Here is a 12,562-nt window from a genome sequence, read left to right as displayed (position 1 = left end):
TGTGGGAGCCAGATATAGGTAATTGTGTATAACGGGGATCCCGTTTTGTCAAAAGATATAATCGATAATAAATTTCCTTACCACACAGGCTGCCATTGACTTATGATAGAAATCAACTATGATGATTATAATAGATTATAACTCTTCATAAAACAGGGCCCAGGGCCCTGTTTTATGAAGAGTTATAATTGATTATAATAGTTGATTTCAACTATAAATCTATGGCAGCCTGTGCGATAAGGACATCTAAAATCGATTTTATCTTTTGATAAAACGGGGCCAGGTATAACTTTCCGAGCGAAACGTCATTCTTTTGTTTTTCGTATCGGTGATCTGCTTATTTTCGTATTGCCGAGTTTGAGAGAGTCCCGCAGAGAGCACCAAACTTACTAGGCCTACAGAGTTAAATCTAGGACACGAAATCATAGGGGCCAAAATACATCCATTTTGTAGAGCCTTCTGCCAGTTGCAGCAGCAAATGTAACCGAGAGCACAATTCTGCTCACGAATGCGATGGGAACTTGTACACGTCTCCTAGTTTCTGACTTGAAATCGAAATCCAAAGAGAAATGTGGATTGAGTGAAAGCAGAAACATTAATAGAACACATCAGTGAAAGTTTTAGGAAAATCAGACAATCGATGCAAAAGTTATGAATTTTCAAAATATATTTGTTGGAACCGCTGGATGAGAAGACTACTAGAGGTTATGTCGTCATGTGCGGACAACAATATAAAGAAAATATGAAGGGAATTCTACCCCCCCCCCCCCCCAAAAAAAAAAAAAATCATTTTTCACATTCCATCAATTTGTAACTGACATAATCTTAAGGGTAGTATTCAGTGATTATTCCCCCTGCTTTCTGAAATCGATTTGTCAAGTGCTTTTTCATTTTGCTAGAAAAGTGAATTGAACTGTCCATCTGTTCTGAACGTTGCTAGATGTACATGACAAGGGTAGTTATGACGACCCACTTTATTACTCAATGAAGCAAATGTATACAGACTTTGTGAAAGTGTCAAGCTTTATTGTTATGAGAATGTCAGTTGCTATTTTCACATTGTTGTCTACTTAATTGCCTATTATGTATCCGAGAGAGCAAACGTTACTATGACATCCACTAACAAAATGTGCCAAAATTAATTTAGCAGAGACCGCCGAGCGACCGACGAGAGAGCGAAATGTGGCCCTTATCAGTGAATGAGTATAATCATTTAGCACTCTTGGGCTATTTTCTTTCTCATCTGTGGCTTTCATAAAGCCCCATCACCGTGACCATAGCAGAATCATGCGCAAGCTACAAAAGGTACTAAATTGATGGAAAATATTCAATATTATGAAGAAGATGATGAATTACAAGCATCACAGTAATTGCTTTCATCATGACAATCATTACCAGCACTTTAGATTATTTTTATAACCGTCAATAACAACGTTAATTCTATTAGAGGTAATAATTATATTTACGTCTGGATTTGAATGTCATCATACTAATCGTCATTACAATCTGAGCTCCCAGCTTATTCAACCGTAGAAATCACTAATTTCATCAACCACAAGAGGGCGGCATTGCAAATGTGATACAATATTTCATTCAAGCAACATTCATCGTGTATTTAACTTAAACTGACTCACTCAAGGAGAAACCACACACACATAAACACACACGCGCGGGCACACACACACGTACACCCACACACACACACACATGCACACACACACACACACACACACACAACTCACATCAACGCGATGGTTAAGAGAAATTAGTTTGAGTGAAATCGAGCACATCGTAAAAGGAAGTAACGACATAAGAGATGGTATCGAGATGAATAAAGATTTGTAAAAGGTATAGGCCTACTGCACGTGTGTTCGGAAATCGAAATTACCATTTCCTTCAAGTAACTGTAATGTTGCAAGTGTGTAGAAATCTTCGCTGGTCTCACACCTGTAAGAGTGAAATGAAATGAAATGAAATGAAATGAAATGAAATGAAATGAAATGAAATGAAATGAAATGAAATGAAATGAAATGAAATGAAATGAAATGAAATGAAATGAAATGAAATGAAATGAAATGAAATGAAATGAAATGAAATGAAATGAAATGAAATGAAATGAAATGAAATGAAATGAAATGAAATGAAATGAAATGAAATGAAATGAAATGAAATGAAATGAAATGAAATGAAATGAAATGAAATGCCGGGAGTGTAATGGAACCTCTCTGGCCTCTGCGCAATGTCGTACCTCCAGAATGAACTATCCCCCTAAGAACACAATTCAAATTATTCAAAAAGAGATAATGTCTAGTTTTTTTTGGAAAAAGATTTTGGTTGTAGGAGATGAAGGAGTACTCCCAAACATATGGAGATAAATACGGGTTTTTTTTTCTCCATTGTTTGCGTGAATGCAGGTACTCTAATGAGGGTCAGTTTAAAGTGCCTCGTCAATTATTCTAAATTCAATTTAAGGAAATCCAGTGCAGAGATTGCGTTAATACAAGGCATGAGACAAATTCAATTATCGAAATTAAACAAATTGATAATATTCATTATTTGGATATCGAACTATGTAAACCCCTTGAATCTTGTGTAAATGATATAATTATATATTTTTTATCGATTTTATATCATATGGGAGATTACTAAAATTTTGATGGTGTTAGGGACTTACTGTGCATCAACTAGCAACGGAGGGGTTTATTCTTCATCAGAGCTGTGTAATATTGTCGATAGAGGGCAGTATAAAAGAATAATTACGCGGTCCCAGAGCCAGACGTTCTGTACGCATTCTATCGTGTCCATGCACAGGTGGCACTGACTTGCCCCAATCCCAGATCCCCTCAGCATAGAAAATGTGTGCAGCAATTGTGATTGATCATCATGAAGCTACAATACAGAATGTGATAGAGGACAGACTCAACAACACTAAAAAACGGTGTCGCGTTGACGTTGTTGTTCTTTTATTCTGGCTGTGTCCCCAATTTTGTAAATGGTTATCACCATCACCTTGCGCAAGAGACAACTTCAATGATTTCTCCTTCATTTTCTTTTTTTTTTGTGTGGGTGGGGGGGGGGGTTAACGGGGGGGGATACTCTAAATGATTATTTTCCAATTAGGTGTAACCTTTCTTTAAAAAGTTGTGTAGTTTACAAAAATGTATAGAGCGTATCCGTTAACATTTTATATTTGTAATATAAAATTGCGCTGTGTTGTAGAATCGTCAATATGTGCACGGCACTCAAAAAATGTGTTTCATCGAAGGTAGAACTGCAATATTTTAATATGTATAAAAATATATTTTGTACTTACATAAGTACAACAGTATACAGTCGAATGTGAGCCAATTCTACGTTTTTTAACCGTCTCTCATAAGCGTTGAAGCATACTGTGATCTGTGGCTCTGGTACATTCGTATACACCTCTATGATTGTTTGTTTTCATCTATCAGTGAATCCTGAAAAGAAAAGAAATGTTGTCTGTAGTTTTTCCCCTTTTTTCTTTTCTTTCTTTTCTTTCTTTTTCCCTTCGCAATTATTTTGATGTCAGTTGACATCGGTTCGTTTTATTTTGTTTTATATTGCTGTCTTGTGTATTTTCTGAGGGTCCCATATCGTACAAGCTCTGCTCCTTATAGTGGGACCCCCCCCCCCACTTTCATCCTCATCATTAGTTGACTTGTATTACACGCTTTATGCATATATTCACTAAGATATAATTGCGTTTTTTTTTTCTTCATCTCCTTCTCATTTTCATATGTAGGGTGGTACATCCTATTATCGGACGCTTTTTTTCGTAGCTTTGAATTCTGTACTCAGAGGATGAAATTTCGGCTAAAAATAACACCACTTATTCACAGACTCCTGGAAATTACGAATTCAGCCAACTTATGTCAATTCTTCGTTCCAGTTTTTAGAAAATATGCTTCAAACGTTCCCCTTTTAAAATAGTTGTTTTTTGCGCGGTGCTAAATCGCATTGTATTACCGGACGCGATTTTCGTAATCGAGTAATCGAGGTCTTTCGCACCTAGTCCTTGCACGAGAATCACAATTCATCCCAAAAATCACCGTACACATTCTCACCGAGCGGATGACAAAGAAAAAATCGGCAAATGAGGCTCAAATTTCGTATTTTACGGTAAAATGTCTGTCTCGAACATTTCGAACAGTTCACGCAATAAAACCTTGTGAGAAAATCGACAACTGGTTATAGACTCTACTTGAGTTTACGTGCTTTGTCTATGGGAGCTGCACGCGCGGGTGATGAGTTGCGGGGCCCTTAGCGCACAACTATTCCGCATCGTTCGCGTTTGAGGACGATAGCTACAAATTTCCGATATCGATCAGCGAAATTTTGGTTCTATATTGGAATCTTCAGCATTTTTCCTGTATATGAGTGGGATTTCATAGAATTTCAGTCGTGAAATGTGATTCAAACATGCATGAATATTAACTATATACGAGGTGCGGGTCACTCAACTATAAATTTGAGGTAAAATGTGATTTTTTTTCGTGTTTTCACATTCTTATGTGGTGTTTTTTTGCGATTTCGGTCCACACAAAGTTCTGTGAGGCTACTCTACGAAGTCGCGCGTACAGAATGTCATTAGTACGCAAAAATGTGCGTGTCCGGTAATACCATGCGTCCGGTAATACCATGCTTGCCCCTACTTTGTCAAATCACATTCTGCAATTATTACAAATATCCTGTACGTATTCAATGTATATAATTTCTTTGTTTATTTGATGGAAGTGAAAATAAATTTGAATCTTGAATTTTGAATCTTGAATCTTGTCTAGCATAACCAAGCGTGCTATCACCAAGACTATAGAACTGAAAATAAAGCGAACCAACAAACTAAATTTCTCACTTGCAAAAACTATATTTAAAAAAAGCAGAAACACACACTCACACGTGAACACATCGAAATCAATTAACGAAAATGGTAAGAATTTTGACGCATTAGACATGTGACATAACATCGTTATCTTTAGCTAGGTCATGCAAGTTCAAGTCCCTTACACTCTGCGTGATGATACTTGACCGTTCTCAATGTCTAGAGTACAGTTCAAGATGGTAGAGTATGTGTGGAAATATATTGATTATCACCTCTCCAGAACGATAAGATAAGTACACATTACAGAGATTAGATCCGATTATGGGATTAAATGGGTGACACTGCAAGACACCAGATAATCATAGTAAAGAATACTTGATGTCAATCGATGCTGGGAAAGGATGTGGGTGATATATAAATATATTTTTATAGATTTTTTTTCCATAGAGCACAAACGGGGACACACAAAACCGTCATTTCCTTCTGCAAGTAATGCAATCAATTAGCTATTCACGAGGGGGTGATAATCTGTTTGGCAGATTTACATATAAAATAGGCAGGTTTAGATATGGAAGCAGTACATAACTTGAATATTATATAGTGAGATGATTTAATCGCATGAAGGTCCACCAACGGACCAAAAGCTCGGCCAATAAAACACTTGTTTAAACAGAGTTGCATGAAGAGCGGGTGTTGGACACTGTTGTTGCCTACTACCCCCCCCCCCCCCAAACCTGGGACGCCCGCAGTATATTTAACGTAAACTAAACAAATATCAGGATCAATCAAGCAGAGATAGATAGATAGATAAATAAATATAGTTAAAGTAATAGTAAACGTAAAATAGAAATGTACAAGCATAGGCAGACAAACGGACAATCTCCTCCCCCCCCCCCCCAAAAAAAAAGCATAAAAAGATTCTTCATTTTCCATCAACCTCTGAGTCTGCTCGTTGCGTTATCAATAAGTGTATCGCTCTCTGCAAGGCGTGGTTCGTTGCCAACATGTTTACTTCGCAGTGCTAGAGGGAGCTGTTCACGATGAATCCCCACTGGGTGGTACCCCGATAGGAAGGCGAGGAGGATTGTTGACATGGTGTGTGTGTGTGTGTGGGGGGGGGGGGGGGGCTGCAACAATGCTTCAATTATATGATTAAGTTTGATGAGTATGATATCTACCGGAGACTGCAGCTAGCAAATGTGTTTTCCTGAAATCCTACTGTTTATAATGTAGGGTCTTACGATATCATCTAAAATCGGGAATATGTTCTCCACTGAGTATCTTATTATCGATAAGTCAAGTATGCCTTGGCAGAAGACTACCAGAAAACGCTATCATTCTGTGTGAGAACTTATCAACTCTTTTTTTTTACATTTTATTTCAGCTATATTGTTCATACGATTAATCGTCTCTTGTGGTATCCACTCAGTGAAAGAAGACGATTGGAAGAAGAATATTATATCATTTCTAGAGGATGATTTTAGTACACCCCTTGGTTTTTACGACTGGAGGAAGTTTGCAACTGATTGACAACTTGCCCTACATCGACGTAAATAAGCACTGAATTGATCAGTGTTTAGTAGTAGCCATGATAAAAAATCATGGGCGTACATACTCGAGCAGGATTCGAACCTACGACCTCCTGATCACCGTACAGGCGTCATCTCCACTAGACCACCGAGCTTTCGCCCGACAGCAAGTGTTGGTTCTAATCCTTATAGCATGCAGCGGGTACTGCTTTGTTATTCAAATTCATGAAATTCTTCCGTCGAGATGTTTTCATTGCAACTGATTGACAACTTGCCCTACATCGACGTAAATAAGCACTGAATTGATCAGTGTTTAGTAGTAGCCATGATAAAAAAATCATGGGCGTACATACTCGAGCAGGATTCGAACCTACGACCTCCTGGAGGAAGTTTGTTACCGTACTGAAGATTTTGGAGATGAACTTCGATTATCATTATAGACGTTGTTCAATGCTCTAAACTTTACATATTCCTGCGATATACGCTTGGATTTTTGAGATAATTATATGCATACTCCTAGAGAGGCCAGACTATGATCATGTCACATTCAAGAAGTGCTATTTTGTCCATGAAGTCCTCCAAGATTTGATCAATGCGTGCCATCAGGTAGACATACCTGATAGACACATATCAAAGAGTATCACTCAGTGGTAACGTCGTTCTCAGTGAGAGATAAACTTTATGGCGCTGTCAGGATTGCGTGGAATATTGACTTTGTTGTAGCTCGCCCATTACCTGTGTAGAGCGGCGATCTTAAACGTGCGCCATTGGCTTTGCTAGTTGCACGCCTCGCCTTTATCAACAACGGACGGCATGGATTTAATTTGAGCAAAGGATGGCTGTATTAAAGAGTTTGGCCGTTATTTGCCTGGTATTTGTTGCAAGTCAGGCAGGTAAGTTAATGGGTATCGCGACGATATTGCAATCACTACCCTCTAAGCATAGGCTCAAGCACAACAAGTTTAGTGAAACCCATATGTTACGCCCAACGAATTACATAATACTCGTTTGCCTCAAACTCTTGTTTTGGGTTCTTCTTCAGCTTCCCTGCTGTAGTCACAGTGGTAGAAAACGAAGTAAAAGGAAGAAAAGAAAATACGTTTTGAAGAAAGTCCTTCATTTCCTTCCTTTGCTTATCGAATACGAAATATTTCGTTTCATTTCTGTTCAGTTGCACTGCTACCAAAATTGTATTCATCGACATTTCTTAAATTTCTTTCGCATAAACAATGATATATTTTCTTCTTCTTTACTGATTGTGTGTGGCATACCACGTAGCATTGTACCACGTATATACCTTTATAGTGTTTAGGTGCATTTGTATTAATAGTTTTGAATTGAATTGAATTGAATTGAATTGAATAGTTCACTTTATACGAGAAGTGTGCTACTTGCTTATTTGTAATGTTTGTGTTTGATGTTTAAAATACTTTGGAGGCATGTTTTCTATTTCCATCTCCGTTGAATCCTTTATTAATTAGCGAGAAATAAGGTAATATGTATACATACTAAAAGAGCTCATACTATCAAACATCGATGATTCACCACGCACGTGTTATATTACAGGCTTGCTATTCTATTTGTCTACCACAACCGAAACTTCACTTTATCTTGTATAACTACTAAGAACAGCAAAAGTTATATCCTCGACAAAGCACGATACGATAGTATAAAGCTAACAATACTAATGCACGGTCTATAATGATTATTGGCAATGACAACAAAAACAATGATAGTAACTGCAGCAATAATGGTACATTGGAAAAAATGAAATCAACCATTATTCCAATGTTAGCCAAATCATAATCATAACCATGATTAATATTATGATCTTCATAATAATCTTGATTATAATCATAATCATGATCATGATTAAAATCGTAATCTTATATTGTAATCATGATCAAATTCAAATGTTCTTCTTCTTTATAATAGCATGTCCAGACGACAGTCCTTACATTGAAGGGCCCGCCGGTCATTGTTACAGGGTTGTCTCCACTTCAACACAGGGTTCGTCGTGGCAGGCGGCACGGAGTCTGTGTGCCGAAACCGTCGGATCCGACCTCGTCGTCATCGATGACCAGGACGAGCTCGACTGGCTCATCAAAGTAATGAGTACAGAAGGGGTTCCGGATTCATCGTGGTGGATAGGTTAGTGCCTGGAACTATGTTCTTGTACAATTTGTAACTGTGCGCTTGGTTTTTCAAGGCCTATTTTTTTTTCCAAATTCATTCATTAAAAAATGATCTAAACTAATTTGTAATATTGTGACGATTTTACTGTCGTATTAGTGGCATGGAGTGTCCGAAAAATTGGGTTATGCAATCAGTTCTCTTTATCTTTCTATCTCTCTTTCTATTTCACATACAAGCACACACACACACACACACACACATACACACACACACACACACACACGTCCTCCCTCCTATAGCGATTGAAAAGGCCTGTCTTAGTACAGCTACCTAGGTCTACTATTTTTCTACACCGTTATAAAAAAAAATCAGGAGATTCTGCTTAGTGCATCTGAAATGACTTACGCATCGCTGTCACGGAACAATGCAATGAAAACTGTAATAAATACAAATATGAAAAAATAGACAATGCAATCATGTAATTATTGAACGGCATGTATATTCACATGGGGATTGTATATGCCTCTTTTCAAACATTTATTACAAATCCCGGGTTGTTGTAATTGATATTGTTAATTATGAAAATGGCGTTACATACATTGCTAATGCTAATTTAGTTGCTACCTTTTGTTTTTTCATCATTGCTCTTCAAATAAATATCACGAGAAAAAGTCTGGATGACATTTTTATTCAAAGTCAGAAACAAATCTTACTATGACGATTTATTTTCCACGATTCATCTTTTGCATATAATGATGATTGTGAGGGAAAACATCTGAGAGCAAAATAAATATTTATTCTCACTTCGCCTTTTCAGTATCAAGCAAGATCGACAGATTCCGTAAGGAACGTTTGAAAGAACATTGGAAATGTAAAGGTTGTTCAAATGCTGTTCGATATTGATTGATGGGCCCCGAACGAAGAAGATAATTTCCTCTAGATGCTGTGAGTAAGTAATAACCCAAGTCGTTATAGACGCTGTGAGAAAATGGTAACTGTAATGTGCTCCGAAAATTGAAAACTTGGTGTCCGAAGTTCAGACAAACCAGTGAATCCTTTATCAGTTTGCACACCTGATAAGCTGTTGACTCTTGAAGTTGTGGTAAAAAGACAAAATAAAAGACTTGAATCGAAATGTCGCAAGCTACTTAATCTTGTGAAGTAAACTTTGCTGGCAAATATTGCCCCAAGTGATCAAAGTCAAACAGCACATATTCGTGTCACCTGACTCTATTATTACATACGAAGCGGTATGCCATGTGCTAATTAGTGCGTCAAACATATCGAACAATATTCGATGCAAAGTCCTTGAATGCATTGCATGGGACATATTTGCCGTCATTTACCATCGCGACCCCCTGCTGCCCCACAATTCAATCACAAAGACAAGTCACATAATGTCAAAATAACATGTCAACTAACTCGCTCTTCTGGCAGTATGAGTGCTAGATGGAATTCTTCCATAATTTTACTCAATCGCACATGTTTGTTTTTTTTTCTGTGAGTCTCTGATATGCTATAATCCTGTGAATGGAAGGTTGCAATGGGTCTACAAAAGAAATCCAAATACTTTGGTTATCAATTTATGCATTCATTAAGTGAAATAGACGGATATCAGTTGCTAGCTCATGATTGATATTAACTCTTCCATACAGTCAGACAAGGCTGATGTCTGACAGGTTAAAGTAATTTCTTTTTACGTTATACTATCTGTCGTTAATTGTAAGCGAGTAATTAGAATACAACCCCCATTGCACAAACTTATTCTAAAAATATTTGATTGTGAGCTAATAGCTATTTACGTATATTCTGCAGATGGCCAGGTGGATCACACAAACGATGATACCTTTGATCTATACAAGTTTCTATAGAGGTCGGGTTAGCCACTTGGCAGTTTTAAATGGGACATCTTACGAGCGTTTTACGACAGTAATTATACGAAGAGCCAATAAACCTACTGTGTAATTACAAGAATGGGATCTTCGAACAACGCGTTATTCGGGTCTGATAGTAATTATATGGACCTTGAGCTGTGCAGCCGTCTTCAAAAATATTTGCATTTACCCTTCATATCTACTTCTAGGTTTTAACATAATATTGGCAACAACGCCCTCCTTATCGTATGACGTTGATGTTGTGCGCGTGCATGCATGTGTGCGTGTGTGTGTGTGTGTGTGTGTGTGTGTGTGTGTGTGTGTGTGTGTTTGTGTGTATGTACTGTGTGTATGAGTGTGTGTGCGTTTGTTTGATGTGGGGGGTCATACATTAAGTGGGCCGAGTAAATTTCCACATGTTGGTACGTATCCTCAATGCATAATAATTATGATTTTGAAAGAAATTTTTAAATCCAACCATTACAATTAGAAAATAATTTCTTTGCTATGTTGGCAATAATAGTATACACATCTCTACACACAAAGACACGATCACACAATAACATAAAACGTGGCTTGATAGCAGCACATCGAATCATTGGTAGATTGATATATGGTTAGTTTTTTTCCTCCAATGTATGCCTTACCAGCTCACAGTACAGGTATGACAGGTAGACGACGATTGGTGGACAGAGGCAGCACCACATGGGTCAAACACGACCGATTTATTTAAGTTTCACATTATTCTATCCAAATGAACACTGTCCAGCCTTAATGAACCTCTTTATCAGTGTTTATGGCCACAACTCAAACTGGAATACTTCATCATTGTCGGTGGCGCGCAATAAACTCATTTAAAAAGCCCCCGACAGGCAACAACGGATGTTTGATTGTAACAGTATTATGTCATGTTGGCCTGCAGACACTGTCCTCGGATGATTGTGATAGCCTTCATTTCAAATTCAGTGACACAGTTGTAACCCGTAAGGACGCATGCCTTATAAAATAGTCGCCAAACATCATTTATTTATTCATTCAGTCACTTTTGATTTGGTCCCAGCAGGTTTTCAAACGCCAAGCCATGCAGTGGTGTACAATAATTATGAATCTTCTTTATTTCCCAAAACTTATCACACAATCTGTAAAAGAGGCGGGACACCAGACAATGTTCATTGATAAGAAGAAGGAAGATAAAGACAAAGGAACGTTGCAACGATATCTGAACAAGCAGTGATGATTATGATTATGATAAAATTGACTCACTGAAGTCGAATCTAGAGGAAAACTGCATAAACGAAATAAAACATAGCTTGTTTGAGTGACAAAACCTCGTATCTCATAATGTCAAATGTTCAGGAAAGCAAAAGAACAAGAACAAAAACAAAAGCAAAAAACATGGTAGCAAAACCATCAAAACAATTATTGGGATCGTCTGTCCTTTGACTTGCTGTGTTGGCTTCATCTTTTTTCATTTTGTTTTTTTGAAGACAGCTGGGATTTAGACAGGACATCACTTAACTGATTATCTGACAATTAGTCCAAACAAGTGATTTCCATCAAAAATTTGAGATACATGTACATGGTTTTGTCACCCCAGCGACGAATCAAGTTTAATCTACTTTCCTCTTTCTCTCCCCACTCCATAACATTCCATCGTCATCCAACCAGGCTATTCGGACATCTCACGGGAAGACGACTGGAGGTGGACCGACTGCCAGGCTACCACGGAGTGGCATCGTGCTCTCTGGGCGTCCGGTAACCTTGGCAACGGAGACTGTGGCGTTCTGCGGATGGACGGGAAAATCGGCAGGACGGCGTGTGAAACGCAGATCAGTACATTCGTTTGCGAAATTACCCCAAAAGGTAGGTAAAGTATAGTTTATTTATCACTCTCACTTTTCTTCGTGTGGATTTTGGACCAGTCTGAATGTTGTCGGCTGCATTTATTTTGTGTTTGAGGTATAAAAAGACATTCTTTGCAGATGTTATTGGAAGACAGATTATTATTCTAAACGAGTACTAATGATTAAAATCATGATGATGATAATGATGATGATGTAGTCATAATAATGATAACAATTATGATAATCATCATTCACGCGTAGGCCTTAGAGCAAACAGCATTCAGGTGAAGATGATTAGAAAGAATGGGGAATGATATTGTTTTTAAATTCACACACACA

The sequence above is a fragment of the Diadema antillarum genome, unplaced genomic scaffold (genome assembly GCF_040938485.1).
Source record: "Diadema antillarum isolate AM-2024a unplaced genomic scaffold, OU_Dant_1.0 seq00001584_RagTag, whole genome shotgun sequence".
Lineage (NCBI taxonomy): Eukaryota > Metazoa > Echinodermata > Echinoidea > Diadematoida > Diadematidae > Diadema > Diadema antillarum.
Note: the sequence above shows the minus strand (reverse complement) of the source record.